At 35.9% G+C, this 15,914-nt stretch overlaps 1 protein-coding gene across 4 annotated transcripts in view; it reads left to right on the forward strand.

Annotated features, from left to right (window-relative positions):
- LIMS1 (LIM zinc finger domain containing 1) overlaps window positions 1–15,914 on the forward strand; it is an 82,618-nt gene that overhangs the window by 24,054 nt on the left and 42,650 nt on the right. The window contains exon 1 of one of the 4 annotated variants that reach the window (XM_087967219.1): window positions 7,566–7,658. The exons of 2 other annotated variants lie outside the window; for them this stretch is intronic. The gene's annotated coding sequence lies outside the window, so the exon portion shown is untranslated. Of the gene's footprint in view, window positions 1–7,565; window positions 7,659–15,914 lie in introns of those variants that run through there. One more of the 4 variants, XM_087967218.1, reaches the window with a different exon arrangement.

Genomic DNA, 15,914 nt, shown 5'->3' on the forward strand with positions numbered 1-15,914 from the left:
TTCAGTTGCTTGTTTCTTAAATGTGTTTAAGCTTTAAAATATGGTTAAATTACATAGTTAATGTTAAGGCTGAACAACAAGATGAAAACAAGGAGAAACCTTGAAGGAAATAAGAATGTATTTGTGATTTCAACATGATGCTAAACATCTGTCACATTTTTGAGCTTTGCTATTAGATGGCATAAAGGTAATAAACACAATGGAACTCTAGTTCCATCTGCTGGTAGAAAAGCAGCGAGCAACATTTTATTTTTTCGTTAATCTGTTCTTTAGATCTCTTCGGCTGCAGAGCAATAGTGTTGGCAAGACCAGACTTTAGCACAAACATTCAGGGTATCACTTATCAGAACAATCATTTTTGGAAATAAATGAAGCACCACATTAATTCCCTCCCTTTCCCTCAAATAATTAATTTCAGACATTACTATATCATTACTGTAGAAATGCCATTATTTTCCATTTTGCACAGAGTATTTTCTGATATAGCTACTATAGGCCATCTTTATCCTGATGCATATTTTCATTTCCATCTAGGTTTATTTTAACTTTATGTTGCTTTCAGAATTTCATGACTGTATTCTCTCTCTCTCTCTCTCTCTCTCTCTCTCTCTGTGTGTGTGTGTGTGTGTGTGTGTGTGTGTGTGTGTTGTGTATCTCAAAACAAATGCATTAATTTTTATTTTATTTCATTGTTGATATTTCTAGGTAGAAAAAACTGATTTTTCCCCTTTTCACTAACTCTCTCCCAGAAGAAAAGAGTTTTCCATAACATTTTCCAAATATCCTTCAGATTAGAAAATGAGAACTTTCTCCTTATTTCCCCATATAAGGCTAAATTTTATTACAGACCTTTTTCCTTCCATCATTGACAATATCTCATTTGTTTTGGAGTATTACTGTAGGAATGTTTTGAAATAAGTATTATTTCTATCAAAATTCAATATTCATCTTTATTGGAGTTAAGCTTTTTGAGGGGAAATGGTTTGAAATCAATCCAAAAGTTTGCCTGTTCAGGAATGTAGCCAAACATAAAGTAAAAAGCTAGTTATGTGAACAATTCTATCCATTTAATACTTCCAAATCATTAATCACATCAGAAAGGATAATCTCTTGTCACATGTAACATTCTTTGTTTCCTTAGTCTCATGTGTTGCTGGTTGCTATATTATGGCCACAGTGGAAAATATTTACTAAAAAGACTCCGTATAGGAGATGGTACATATGCTTACATACAAAACTGTTGCAAAAATGCTTGCAAATATTGATAATACAGGTAGACCTCAACTTACAACAGTTCATTTAGTGACCATTCAAAGTTACAACGGCACTGAAAAAAAGTGACTTATGACTATTGCAGAATCCCCATGGTTGTGTGATTTACATTTGGATGCTTGACAACTGGTTCATATTTATGGTGGTTGCAGTGTCCCAGGGTCATCTGAGCCTCTTTTGCAACCCTCTGACAAAGCAAAATCTAACTACTTAAAATCTAACAAAATCTAACTACCGTTACTAACTTAACAACTGCAGAAGTGATTCACTAAACAAACGTAGTAAGAAAAATCGTAAAATGGGGCAAAAGTCACTTAACAAATTTCTCACTTAGCAACATAAATTTTGGGCTCAATTGTGGTTGTAGGCTGAGGCCTACCTATACTGCAGTTTGTAGTGGCAAATATTAATCAGGAAACATGTAATACATTATGGGTTTCTGTTCATTAATGGTAAGATACTGTTTAGTGCATCAAGGAACTTAGGAAGCCAAGATAAGCACTTAAGTCTTAAAATATGTTACATTTAATTGATAGTCAGAAGACGATGATGCTGTGTTGTCGTGATACCGTGTTCCAAACTTAATCAGACCCAAATCATGTAGGTTGGGGTGTGTATCCTTTCTCTCTGGTGTTTTAGTTCATTAGGGCCATCTCATTCCAAAACTAACCCTGAAACCAAATGAATCCCCAAATATTATGTATCTTCTTCAGCCCTCTGCCTGAAAAGAGAGCTGTAATTGAACACTAGTCATATAAGCTGCTTGGTTTAACTAGTTTTTTTTTCCAGAAGTGATTGATGCAACTTTATGAAATAATCATTTTAGCATCCCCTTCCCATAATAGCTGGATCTGAGAAGCAAAGATGGGTAAAGGTTAAAGAAGGCATAGGTATGGTATTGTTGATGTATATGTCAAATTTGATATACCTCAGTAACATAATACATTGGACCAATTTATCAGGTCCTTATTAAGTTGTCATTCAGTTATCTCTAAATATGAGTAAATCTATCTTCAAAGCATCTAGCAAATTTACTACAGCAGGTGTTCAAGGATATCACCCCATTTATTTTCTGGATTAGATGACCTTGGACAATTCCTCTCTGAAAAGTTTTTAAAAATACAAAATATTTAATCAAAGAGAGCCATGGTGATTCAGGCATCTAAAATCTGGGAGACCCATTCTAGTCCTGCCTTAGACAGAAAGGCAGCTGGGTGACCTTGGGCCAGTCATTCTCTCTCAGCCCTAGGAAGCAAGCAATGGCAAACCACTTCTGAAATCTTGCATTCAACCTGCAGGGACTTGTCCAGGCAACATTGACTCCAAAGCACCAAAGGAAAAGGAAAAACAGCCATCCAGTAAGTGTTAATTGCTATGCAATAGCACAACTGTTCTCAGCTGATAATAAAATTGTTCTCAAAATGAGTCCTACACCAAATATGCTCTAGCATAGGCCTGCGCAACTTGTAGCCATGTGTAATGCCTATGCGTATTAGAATATATGAATGATCTTGGGGAAAGAGGGGAAGAGATACTACCTGCGAAAGAATTAGGCTAGACAGGCAGGAGCCCACAGTTTCTTAAGAGTTAGAAGAAGAAATTTAGGAAGTACCTGCCCTAATGGATCAAGCAGTTAAAAGTGGAGGCCAGAAGTTTGTGCCTATAGACTTACAAATTTCTATTTAATGTAGCCTTATAATAAAGTAGAATTAGTTCAAGTAGTCTTATTTCCTGTCTGCTTTATCTTGGAAGGCTCACATTGTAGGATCCACCAAGCAGTTTTTAGGTCCGCCAGCATCTTTTGAAACCCAACAAGCCCACTACCACTAACCATGATCACTGTCAGGAAAGATCTACTGCCACACCTGGTGTTTTCACATCCACCTTTGCTCTGAAAGACACACTTCTCAAAACGTCCAGGCCCTTCTGACTCTTCTAGCCACCAAGCAGCTGATTAGTGTGCCAACTGTTCCTTTGTGGCCCACAATTATTTTTAAATGTAGCAGTGTTGTCTTTTCCCCTCTATGAAATGTGTTGGCCTCTTTACTGATAGTTCAACATGGCTCAGGGTGTTTATCCTGAGTGCAACAGAGCACTCAAGAATGGCTATGTGGTTCTTTTTCAAAAAGATTTGGCTTTTGCTTCTGTTTACAAAAATTAATGCATTTATTTGGGCACTTGGCGTGATTTATTCAGGTTTACACTCAAATTTCCATTTTGTAAACTTGTAGACACAACACACATCTATTTCTTGCCTTTTAATAATCTTTGAGCTCTGTCTCTTTATACTTTTTAATTTTTTATTTACAAAGCTGAAAAAATCAGCACCTATGACTGATGAAAGATTCTTTTTTCACATACACACAAAGAATATCTTTGTATTAGAATTTATTTTCCAAAATCGGACGATCTTTAACAAATGTACAGAAGAAGCCAACATTCGTGTGAGCTAGTTTTACCACTCACACTGATCAGACTAGCTTATGGAAGTCTTGATAACTTCTGTAGATAATAAAAAGTATGTGTAGAAGTAAGATGTCTCATGTTGTGTGGTCTTTTACCATAAGGTACACAGGAGGTAGAAACGCCAGGGAACAAGACTTACACTACTATCAAAAGAAATGGTGGAATAGAATAATTAAAGAAAGGACGCCAAGGAGGGAGAAAATGAAATGTGAATATCAAAAATTAAGATAATTTTTAAAATATTTTAAATAATTAAATTGAATTGCTGAATTGTCCTGCAGTGAGTTGTCTTGTTGCGAGTTGGCCATAGTGAGATGGCTGTGGTGGGTTGCCCCATTCAGTTTGCTAGAAGTTCCTATTCCAATCATAAAAATCCTTCCTTGATATCAGGGGTCTCCAACCTTGGCAACTTTAAGCTGGGGAATTCTGGAAGTTGAAGTCCTCCAGGCTCAAAGTTGCCAAGGTTGGAGACCCCTGCTCCATGCAGTATTTTTTTATATTGCAATTCTTGCAAATGGTCTTGTGAAAATGTTAGAAGAACATCAGCAATTCCTTGAATCAAATTAAATAAATCTGATTCAAAGAGCATTTGACCATGTCACACCTCTTTCTGGGGGAGGCAGGGTGGGGGGAATAAGGATAGGATTTCTCTGAGATGGAGCAACTGAGTCAACTCTGTTAAATGAATTGTGCATGCATTAAACTTAAGGGTTTTTGTTGATAGAATCAGATATATGACTTCATGAATAGGGTTGCAATAGTAGATGGTTCCTACCTAGCCCAGAGCTTTGTCTATAATTACAAATTCAAACTGACTTCTAGAGCCAAAGAAGGAATCTGTAGGACTTCTTCATGCTGATTTTGCTACAGAAAGTCCCAGTGCAAAAGAAACAGGCTAGATGTCTTTACCCCAGTGGATCATAGCTTATTTTTTCCAACATTCATTTTCTGTGATCTTCTCTTGAAGATGGATTTGATTGTATTATAGGATTTGCATTTTGGGAGATATCTGTTTATTTTTGTCAGAAGCTTGTTTTCTGATGTTTTCTGTTGTATTCTTTTAATTTTACTGAGAGTATTGTTGTTTAAATATGTATATAAAAATAGTGCTTCACCTCTTAAACCAGGATGGCAAACCCAGGATGCCTTGTATTTTTGTTTGTTTTGCCAGGAGAGCACAATTTAGTCAGTTGGACTTTGCACTGACTTTTGTATTGCTTGAATGTTTTCTAGCTCAAGCTGCAAAAATCGTTTTGAGGCACTATAATTTGAAAAACAGATGAGGAAAATTTCACAGTTGCTCCTGAGTTAAATCTTATCAAAAAATGTCCTTTTAAGACACAGAAAATGCCAGTGTCATCATGAATCAACATTCCATATTTCCTGTCTTCTACTGTGGTTAGCTTCTGAAGCCTTACACAATATTCTTGCAGAAAAATACAGTTTTCATCTATAATGAGCTGCTGGTTTGTAGCCAAAGCATGCCGAATATAAATGTGACTGTCAAACATGTTTGTTGAAATGGCACCAAAGAAATACAGGCGTTAAGCTCGTAAGCTCCATTCTTCAATTACCTAGGATATGTCTAAGCATATAGTTAAATCTTCCCATGAATTGTTTTTAATTTGAGATATTTCAGATTTTAAACCCTGGATATTTTTACAATTCCAGTCCTTGCCTTCAGACAAAAGAACTAAAGATGCATGTCTTTCACCTACACAATTCCACGTATGCTTATGTTCCCTGAACAACAGTGACAGCAGGTTATACAAAGTTTAGATGAAAGCCTTTTTTTAAAAAAAAAAAGTTCCATATTTCTAGTCTCCTGGAAAATAATCTTCAAAACATTTTAAAATCATAATATATAACAATTACAAAGAAGTGTAATTTGATTAAGGTAAATATAACAGCAATGTAATATGTAGGGAGTTCAAAGGGAGTGCTACAGTCACTTTGTTCTGTAGAATCTGTAGCAGCAAAACCTGAATATACACAGCATATATATATATTTATTTTAAAATTGTGTTTTTTAATTGCTCAAATAATCTAAAAGAATATCAGGTTATAGCATCAATTGAAATATTTGAGGAAGGTCAAGGTATTTGTTCTTATTGCTCTAGATAGTTAGTGAATCTTTGGTAAAGTAATTTTGTTGCTTGTATCCTTATTGTTTTTTTTTTTAATTGACTGTTTACTAGTATATTTTGATTTGATTTGATCACTTCTTATTATGTTTCCTAGTATGATTTGATTTGCACCAAAACAAATTCCTTGTGTGTCCAAACACACTTGGCCAATAAAGAATTCTATTCTATTCTATTCTATTCTATTCTATTCTATTCTATTCTATTCTATTCTATTCTATTCATATAATCTGTAAGTGCCATAGGAAAGAGTTTTGTGGACTTTATATAGTAATGACATAACCATGTCAGGAGTCTGGATACCTTTCTTATGGCAGTTTATTTTATTAAGCCATTTCATTCCATCATGACTTCCATTGCTTTTCTGAAACAGTTCATCTATTCTATTCATTCAACAAATTTTCAGAAGGAAATAACCTTTTTGACAGAAGTCCCCAATTTAAGACAGAGGTGTCTAACCTTGGCCCCTTTAAGACCTCTGAACTTCAATTCCTGGCATGGCTGACTGGGGAATTCTGGGAGTTTGAAATCCACAAGTCTTAAAGTCACTAAGGTTGGACACTCCTGATTTAAGGCATGTTTTTGAAGGGGATATTTCAGCTTTAAATGCAAAGGTCCACCTGTGCTTAGTCTACCATCCACAGTTCAATGTGGAGATGGAGAGGTTAATTACCTCCTTAGAACAGTACTTTAATTGTTATCCATAACATAATCAAGACAATTGCCCTGGCTTTTAATCCAAGGCCAAGGTCCCTTATAATAAACTCAATATCTGCTTCCACTTAGTAATTATTTCAAGCCATCAAGCATCCGGCCTTGATGCTGACCATTTCCCAATGTTCCCCTAATTCCAGAATGCTACAATTTTCTCCAGGAACTTTTAAATTTCTTAATCCCTCCTCAAGGAATACTGGCATCAAGTCAAGTTACAGCCACGTTGAAATTTCATCCAATTTTTCTCCATTCCCTCCTGATTGTGGAACATGTCCCATGCATTTTGGGCACCTCCGTCCCACCCCTCTTAATGGCAGCAATTTGGAGAAGTGATAATAGGAGAAAAAGAATCAAATTCATTTGTAAAAGTAGTAGATAGTTGCATTGCAGGACTTTTCCTGTCCTTTAGTTATACTGTTGGCTTTAAGAACTTTTTCCACCTCTGTCTAGACCACGGGTGTCCAACCTTGGCAACTTTAAGACTTGTGGACTTCAACTCCCAGAATTCCTCAGCCAGCAAAGCTGGCTGAGGAATTCTGGGAGTTGAAGTCCACAAGTCTTAAAGTTACCAAGGTTGGACACCCGTGGTCTAGATAGAGACTGTTTTTCTTCCAAAGTCTGGCCTTGAGGCCCTAGATTTACGTATCATATTTGTATCCATCACCTTCATGGAACTCAAATGGTTGAAGTACATGAGGCTCTCATGTCTGAGATTATGTCATGTTTTGAGATATATTTTTGGAATAAAGGGGAGAGGGAAGATTAACTTTTGAGTAAGAAATGTTTTTTTTTTTAAAGAACATCCTTGTGCCAATTTTTTTTTTAATTGTAATTGAAAAAGATATTGATGCAGTCAGAGAGTTTGAGCCTTTGTTCATTTCCTTTTAAGTTAAGTTTGGTATGAAAAATAATGGGAAGTGGTTTGCAAAGTCACATTGGCTTTTATCACCTCTTTCAGCAATGACCAGGAGGAAGTTCTGTCAATGCTGAATGCTTAGCCTAAAGCAATGTACGGATCAAATTTATTCATTAGATCTTTTGTCAACTGACCAATAATACTGTGTGAGTATTGGCACTTTCCTGTATTGTTGTTTCTAAAGAAGCTAAATTCCTCTGCTTCACCTTAATGCTTTGTCTTATTGTTTCAAATATATATATATGTGGAAATCTAGACATTTCCAGAGAAGTGAGAAGTTACTGCAATTAAACTCTTTATATCTGACGGTATTGCCTTCAGTCGTGCTCTTGATCTTGTGTTCTTAATTATGCCTCTTGGAATGTTACTTAACATCTGCAGACTGTCTGTGTGTGTGTGTGTGTGTGTGTGTGTGTGTGTGTTTATGTATGTATATACCAGAGGTCCCCACTCTTGGCAACTTTAAGACTTCTGGACTTCAATTCCCAGAATAGCTCCCATAGCTGGCTGGAGAATTCTGTGTAGATAAATGGATAGGCAGACAGACAGTGTACAGAGGCCCTCCTGAAGAACTGCAGCTGGGTATTCTTTGGTATGATGTGCTCAACTGGAAGCTAGGTAGTCATTTGTTGTGATGGTTTTAACTTGGATTACCGAACTAAGAAATGGATTGTACTCAATGGTCCCTTGTTTTCCAACTCAGGGATTCTCTGACAAGCAGCAAATACTCTTATGGACTGGATTCCTTATTGCAGCTATTGTACAGTACTTCTGATTCCTCACAAGAAGAATCAAGAGAGAGGCTAAAGTAGGCTAAAGTAGCCGCTTTTACTCTTATGGGAAAGCAGAGCTGGTTTGCTGGCTAGTTTTAGAACGGAAGGAATAGAAAAGAGGGAGTCTTTGTTTCTTAAAGACTTTTTAAAAAAAACATATGCACATATGGATGCTAATTTTCCTGTATTTAAATTATTTTAATTAGTAAAATCATTTCAAAGCTATTACAAGCACAGGAAAAGTTTAGACAATATCTTTTTACTTGGCAGAGTCACATTACATTACAGGTAGTCCTCAACCTGGAACTTCTGTCGCTAAGTGATATGGTTGTTAAGTGAGTTGTGCCCAATTTTATGACCTTTTGCTGTGGTCGTTAAAGTGAGTCACCGTTTGTTCCCTGTTGACTTTACCTGCTCCCTGGGAAGATTGCAAATGATTATCATGTTACCCCAGGACTGGCATAAATGGTTGCCGAGTGCCTAAATTTTGATCATGTGACTGCAGGGATGCTGCGATGGTCCTAAGTATGAGGACTGGTCGTTAGTCCTTTTTTTCAGCATTGTTGTAACTTTCAGTGGTTGTTAAACAAATGGTCATAAGTTAAGGATTATATGTAAGTTCGTTTCAGCTTTTATGTAATAGTATCTGAAGTAATCTTATATTATGGTTACATTTGCATGTAATATTTTGAAGCAAATAACTTGATAATCAGGCGTAGCCTAAAGTAGTCTATTATTTCCTCCGTGTTTTAAGGCAATAGCAATTCAAAAAAAGTGAATAAATTTTAAGAGAAGCATGATGGTAGTTGTTAATGATTTATATCCTTCCTTTATACTCTGGTGAAGAGAGGGATAAATATTCTGTTCTTTACACATTGCAAAGGGGCAGAAATGCAACTGATAGAATTACAGAGTTGGAAGAGATTTTGAAGGTCTTCTAGCCCAACCCCTCCACTTGAGCAGGAAACCCTACATCACTTCAGACAAATGCTTGTCCAATCTCTTCTTAAAAACCTCCAGTGTTGGAGCACCTGCAACTTCTGGAGGCAAGTTGTTCCACTGGTTAATTGATCCAATGTTAGGAAGTTTCTCTTTAGTTCTAGGTTGGTTCTCTGCTTGATTAGTTTATATCCATTGCCTCTTGTTCTGCCTTCCTCCTGCCTTCAGAATAGGTTGACCACCTCTTCTTTGTAGCCACCTCTTAGATATTGGAACAGTGCAATCTAGTCACTTCTAATCTTTTTTGGTCCCCTAGATCAACTAATCTGTTATTTCTTTATTGTTGAAAATAATTCTTCTCTATTTCTTGTAAATATATCTGTAAATATATTTTTACAGATGGCCACATGACTGATTTTTTTTTTCACAAGAAAGGCTTTTAATTCTTTTTATAGCTTTCTCTGACTAGTGCCTTCTACAAAGATACAACAGTTCCAAACTTACTTATTTAATCAATAATATTTGCAAGTTGACTAATGCTGTAAACTGTTGTGAATGTAAATTTTCCAATTTCATTGTGTTTGAGGTTTGAAGAGAAATTCAAGAAATCCATGGGTAAAGAGGGGGAACAGCAAATTTACCCCGTCTCCTTTCCCTGAAATCCAGAAATAAGTATTCTTCTTACCATAGTTAAAATCAATTTTCTGCAAAAGTGGAAAGATATTCACTATATTACTGAAAAAAAATTACGTTGTTGCTAAGAGTTCACACTGACTTGACAACACATAAACCAATCAATCAATCCTCTGTATAAAGTAGATTCTAGAACTATAAGAAAGCTTTAGGGTGAGAATTGAAACTAACCGGATACATATGAAATGAACTTTAATTGAGAATCATAGAAAATCAAATGTTATAGATCAGTGAAAATAAAAAGGGACCTAAAGAGAGTGTGGGTTGAAGCATTGAACTGTGTAATATGTACACAGTTTTGTGTGGTTCATGTTGCCATGAAACGTAATAGCTGTTCTATCAGCAGAGGGAGATGTTGCAAAACTTACCATGGCATTAGGAAGTATTATCGCAAGCAAAGAGGGAAAGCCACAGGATTGTTGCTCACTGTTTACCCACAATGCATATATTTTTCTTGGTTATATCTCCAATATTTAGACTCACCTAAGATATCAAGAATTGTGGACCTTTTCTGCATAGGGAAGTTTAAAAGATTTATTGTATAGACATGAAAAGGCAATGCTTTTCTTTTTTTTTTCTTATGTTAGTACTATGACTACACTGTCACCACTAATGCATTAATACTTACATACATACATATATACAGTATATATTGATTAATCTTGTTAAAATTAAATTTAAAAAATAAGCAAATAATTCATTTTTGTATAATTTTATAACATGTCATTATTTCATTCACTTTTAATTTTAGCTGTTTTATATTGATAAATATCTCTGTTCCTGGCTACAAAACATATTGTCTTAGTGTCAGCTTTCAGTCTAAACCATGCATGAAGGAGTCACTTGAAAATATGATCCAGTGTGGGGAAAACATTGAGCTTCATTACACCTTGCTGACACTGTTGTGCTCTGAATACGCCTTGCTTGAAAAGGCATTGTTATTCTCATTACTGTTTAAAAAAACAGAATGTGGTTTCACACCTTAGCGTATCACCATATAATCTCTAATGCAGGGCAAAACACTTGTAATTAAATCAAGGCTCTTGTACGAAAAGCTACTAAGGTTCCATCTTATTTTCATTAATACCTAAGCGCTTTGAATAATTACCAAGCAAATGATTCTTCCCATTGAAATTTTTAGTAAAATGTGATTTATATAGTCTGACAAGAAACGAGCTGAATTCACTGAATTTCAGGAGACTGGGATTTCAGTAGGAGTCTTTTTCTAATCAAGAATTGGTTAATCTTAAATTGTTACACTACCTTGGCCGGTTTCAGAGTTCCAGGGCTGGTTCTCTGTTTATTCTTGCCCGATGTACCAGGAACTTACATGCCACAGAGCAAAATTGTAGATTTGTATGATAAGTAAAATATGGGAATAAAAGAAGATAAATCAACAATATTATGAAAGAGACCAGAAAACAATTGTTGCAAGCCAAATAAAACAAGCCCTGAGTGGAGCTTGCCAGTTGGGGCTGCTCCACCCCTACCATCTTGGGGCAAAAAAAATAGGAACATATTTTATAACGGGAAGTCTAGCGATGTGACCACTTTCCTATCGTCTTCAAGCATGTCTCCTTCCTTGAGCTTCTTTCTTTTTTCCATGAATTGCCATTGTCTGGGCCTAAAGGAAAAGCAGAAGAGGACTAAAAACAAAAACTATACCGTCCAAGTTATCATTTCCACTGTGATGAAGGGTCAGCTGAAATCACATTACCTGCATATCCATCTAAAGCAGGGGTCTCCAACCTTGGCCACTTGAAGCCTGGAGAACTTCAAGTGGCCAAGGTTGGAGACCCCTGATCTAAAGCATTTTACTTCAGCTAAAACAGGCACCCAGGGCAGCTTATTTAAAACCAGTAAAGCAAGACAGTCCTTGCCTTTCGGCACAATCTAAGTGGGAGGACAGGAAAGAGGATAGAGGGAAGAAAGAGACAAAATGCCAATTCTGGAATATTATACAGAAATACTTAATAACCTGAATGGAAATAGCTCAGGAACTGGAGGTAATGTTTCAGCAGAAATGAAATGATCTTATTTTTCCCATTTCCTCTGGTTGGTTGAATAAAAATTCTAAAAATTATTAAAGAATGTAGTGTTGAAAGTAACGAAGAGAGACTTCCATGTAAGAAGTCCAGGAAGACAACTAAAACTGCCGGTAATAAGAGAAGAGGGAGTCATGGATTTGTGTCAATATGAAATATTTATCCTGAAAATGAAAAATTATTCAGTTTTGGATTAGTTGGACTTTTTTTATTAATTTAAAGAATATATTGAAAACTCTATCAATGTACTTGATCAGTTTTTTTTAGCATTTCTTGATCTATGTTGCTATTTTGAGAAACATGCATTAAATTGTCTTTAAATGATTGCAATGGGATACTTGTTTCATTTGCTGCCATTAAATGCAAGAGTTAATTAGCAACTTCCTGAAAGGGAAATAACCTTAAAGGAAGAGAATTTTGGAAGAGAAGCTATTGAAGAAGAGGGAAAGACTATTCACACTGGACAGTAAAAAAGAAGGAAAACAAAACAGTGCAATTTAAAATGCATTTTAAAAGTCATTTTATAATTAAGCACATAAGAGTAGTTCTGTTGATATGCTTATTGAAAGAGAAACAATTTCTTATAGTATGCCGTGTATGTTCTGTTCCTATAACTTTACTATTAAATAAAGCTTTAATTATTTATTGGATTCACATACTGTACTAAGTGATAAAGTGGTCAGTACAGTTTCAACTTTCCTAATATTGTCTGAATCAGCCAGTTGTGGATTATTCTGTAAATCGCAGTGAAGAAAGCTTATTTATTTATGTGCATATTCTGCCTTGTCTCATACATAGAAGTGTATCTCAATTTATTAACCCACCATTGAGGTTGGCTGTGCAGAGGGAGAATCATTGATTCACTCAGCTGGCAGGTATCGCCATCAAATGAGACAGGAATCTTGGTCTCTCCAGTTGCAGTTAATCATCTTCTATATACCTAGCACAAAGAGTGAATCAGCTTTCTGTGAATATCCGTTGGAAACCAATAAAGCTGTTCCAGGTTCCAAAAGAAAGATTTGAGATGGCCTCACAATCAGAAACAACTTTTATTTTCCATACGCCATTTAGGGACTGCTGTTTCCAACCTAACCCCTTCTTAAACAAGCCTTCTGATGAAAATATTTGCAGACTGCCACAAATTGCTAAGACTTTCCTTAAAATGGTCAGTTAACTACTGTATATCAGACTATACATTTTCTAAATGAGGAACTGTCATACATTGCTTGGTGTAGACTCAGCCCATAGATTTGATAGTCGTTGTTTGCTTAGGCATAGGGAAAACGGAACTGGGCAGAGACCCCTTGCCATGAGTCTATAAAGTGGATAAAACAATGCTTCTCTCCATGAACAGTGTTTGCAGTCTTCTAAAAAAAAAAATTCTGCCAGCTTTTTTCTCTGAATATGGTTTTGTTTGATAAGTATTTCCGATCATATTAGTAGTGTCCGTGAGAAATGGGAGTAAAAAGGGGGCTGAGGCTTCAACTGCAGCTGCCATCTTTTCTTTTCTTTTTTCCCCACTGTAGTTACGTTTCAGACCCAAGAAGACGAAGGAAGGGGAGGGGAATTTTCCATGCCTAAATCTTGAGCGGAAGAGCATGTAGATAATGTAGAGATAGTCATAACTTTAATTACATAGTCATGTTTTGTAGAAGTAGGGAAAGCAGGAGGTCTGCTTTGTTTTGGACAGAATTCGTGGGAATAGGTCATTGTTAGTTCATACCTAACAGTAGGTCATGCACCATGGTTTACAGGGAGTTTTGCTAAGACAAAATCTAACAAATGTTATTGCACTGTGAAGATAGTTCTGATTTGACAGCACCAGCATGTTTTCAGTTCCTATGAAGTCTTAGAGAAGCGTGTGGGTGTATGCACACACAAGTCCCAGTTGCCAAAAACAAAAGATTTATGAATATTATTTACTTTATAAATTGTGCTAGATGAAAATTATCTTAGTAACAGGAATTTCCCCCAAGGTTCTTTTCATAATTTCTTTTTCATTTTGTACCTGGACGTTTCTATAAATTATTTCCCGAGCTACACTGCAACTTTGAATTTAACTATGACCCAACTATATTTGATGGTTACAATTAGAAACGTGTTGATCTCATACTTGGCACAGTCATTCAAAACAATTAGAATTTGCATTATGTGATTCGGCTTTAATAATAAATACTATTATTAAAACAAAAAGATTGTGGTCAGTTTTACTCCCAACAGGTTTTATTCTTGATTTATTATCTACAGACTCTCAAGGAATATAATTAGCGCTTTTAAAATTATAACATCATAAATTATAGAAGAATATGGGCTAAGTATTCTCTGTTTTTGCAGTAAAGGTGCTCTATGACATTTCTCTTGAGTTCTGTTCTTAGTAACTCATTGAGCCAGTTGGTTTTTTTTAAATGAACTTGAAATAAAAAGATATAACTGTTCTTGTGCAAGAAAGGCAAGATATGTTTTGTGGATAGTGTCAAATGGAATTTAACCACTAGATGTCACTGGACTTACTCATATGTGGGTAAATTCAGTGTTTAGTGTTTAAGTGATTTTCCCCCCTCCAGGTCACAGAAAAATGATAAAATCTAACCTTTATGATTTCATAGCTGTTCATGGTTAATCAACATGTGGATGTTTGTTGCTATAAAATATATTAATGGATTTTCTTTCTTTTTAATGATTTAAAAAAAATAAGGTATTTTTATTTAGGATAAATCTGTCCATGGCCATTAAAATCTGGATAGAAGTTACATGTTCATCAGGAGTTCACTTTGGAAATGCCAATTGTGCAAAAAAAAAAGGGGGGGGGAATCATACTCTTCATGTTGTCTTTGAGGACTCCTAAAGACAACTGGACTCTTAATGAAACCAAATGCAGGACTCCTAAAGACAACTGGACTCTTAATGAAACCAAATGTAGGATTAAACAGACCTTTGATTTGTCCCACCAGAGCTGCTCTTATGTTCGTATATGACTGAATAGTTCTCCAAAACAGCAGTCGCCAACTGGTGGGCCATGAGAAAATTTTGGTGGGCCACAGAGAAATCTCACCCCCAGAGCACCCCACTAAAGCAATTAATCCAGGCTGCGCAGAAACACAAGGCTGCGCCGCCCACATTGCCCGCGGGAACCCTCCCCACCCATTCACTCCTTATCCAGCAAACTTGCCTGCTAAATTGCAATTTTTCTTTTTTTTCCCCACAACCATCATCTGTTCTACTGTGCCGGGAGATTTAGATTAGCGAGAAAGCTGGAAATGGTGGCATTTCTTGCTTTCTAGCTAGTCTTTAGATCTTCGCTCTGCTTTTAAGCACAGCTGAACCTCCCTTAGGACTGAAGGTTCTATTATTCAGTGCAGACTCATGACAAGCAAATTTTATGTGACAGACTCAGGTAGCCGGTGGCAGATAGATAGATCATTGAATGATTCTGTGAGCAACTCAATCTTCCTGCCTGCTTTGCCTGATTTTGGATAAAAGTTGCTATTTTTTTATAAAAAAATCAATATTTATATAAATATTTATAATATTTACATACAAGCCATGCCCAGCCAGTCACATGACCACCAAGCCACAACCACAAATTAGGCCACGCCCACAGAACCGGTTAGTGGTCCCTGGGATTTAAAATTATGAGTTTGGTGGTCCTTGAGGTCCAAAAGGTTGGTGACCGAGATTGGGTCTAGATTGATTTGTAGAAATCCTTTGAATAAAACCCTAAGTTTTATAAATCATTTTTTTTTAAAAAAAATATTATTTAAAAATAATAATAACATCCCATCCTGTGGCACCTTAAAGATCATCCATTATCTTATAACATGAGGGCTGGAAATAATTTTGTTTCTGCATTTTGATAGTGGTACAATGTTACTTTTAAATTTTGGACTCAATTTTAGCCAATTTGTATCTTATTGAAAATAGGAAACGCCGGTTCTCTGTTTTAGTGTTAAAT

Source organism: Notechis scutatus, chromosome 5, assembly GCF_049901735.1.
Source record: "Notechis scutatus isolate UNSWTSFEM ecotype Mainland chromosome 5, rNotScu1.2, whole genome shotgun sequence".
Taxonomy (NCBI): domain Eukaryota; kingdom Metazoa; phylum Chordata; class Lepidosauria; order Squamata; family Elapidae; genus Notechis; species Notechis scutatus.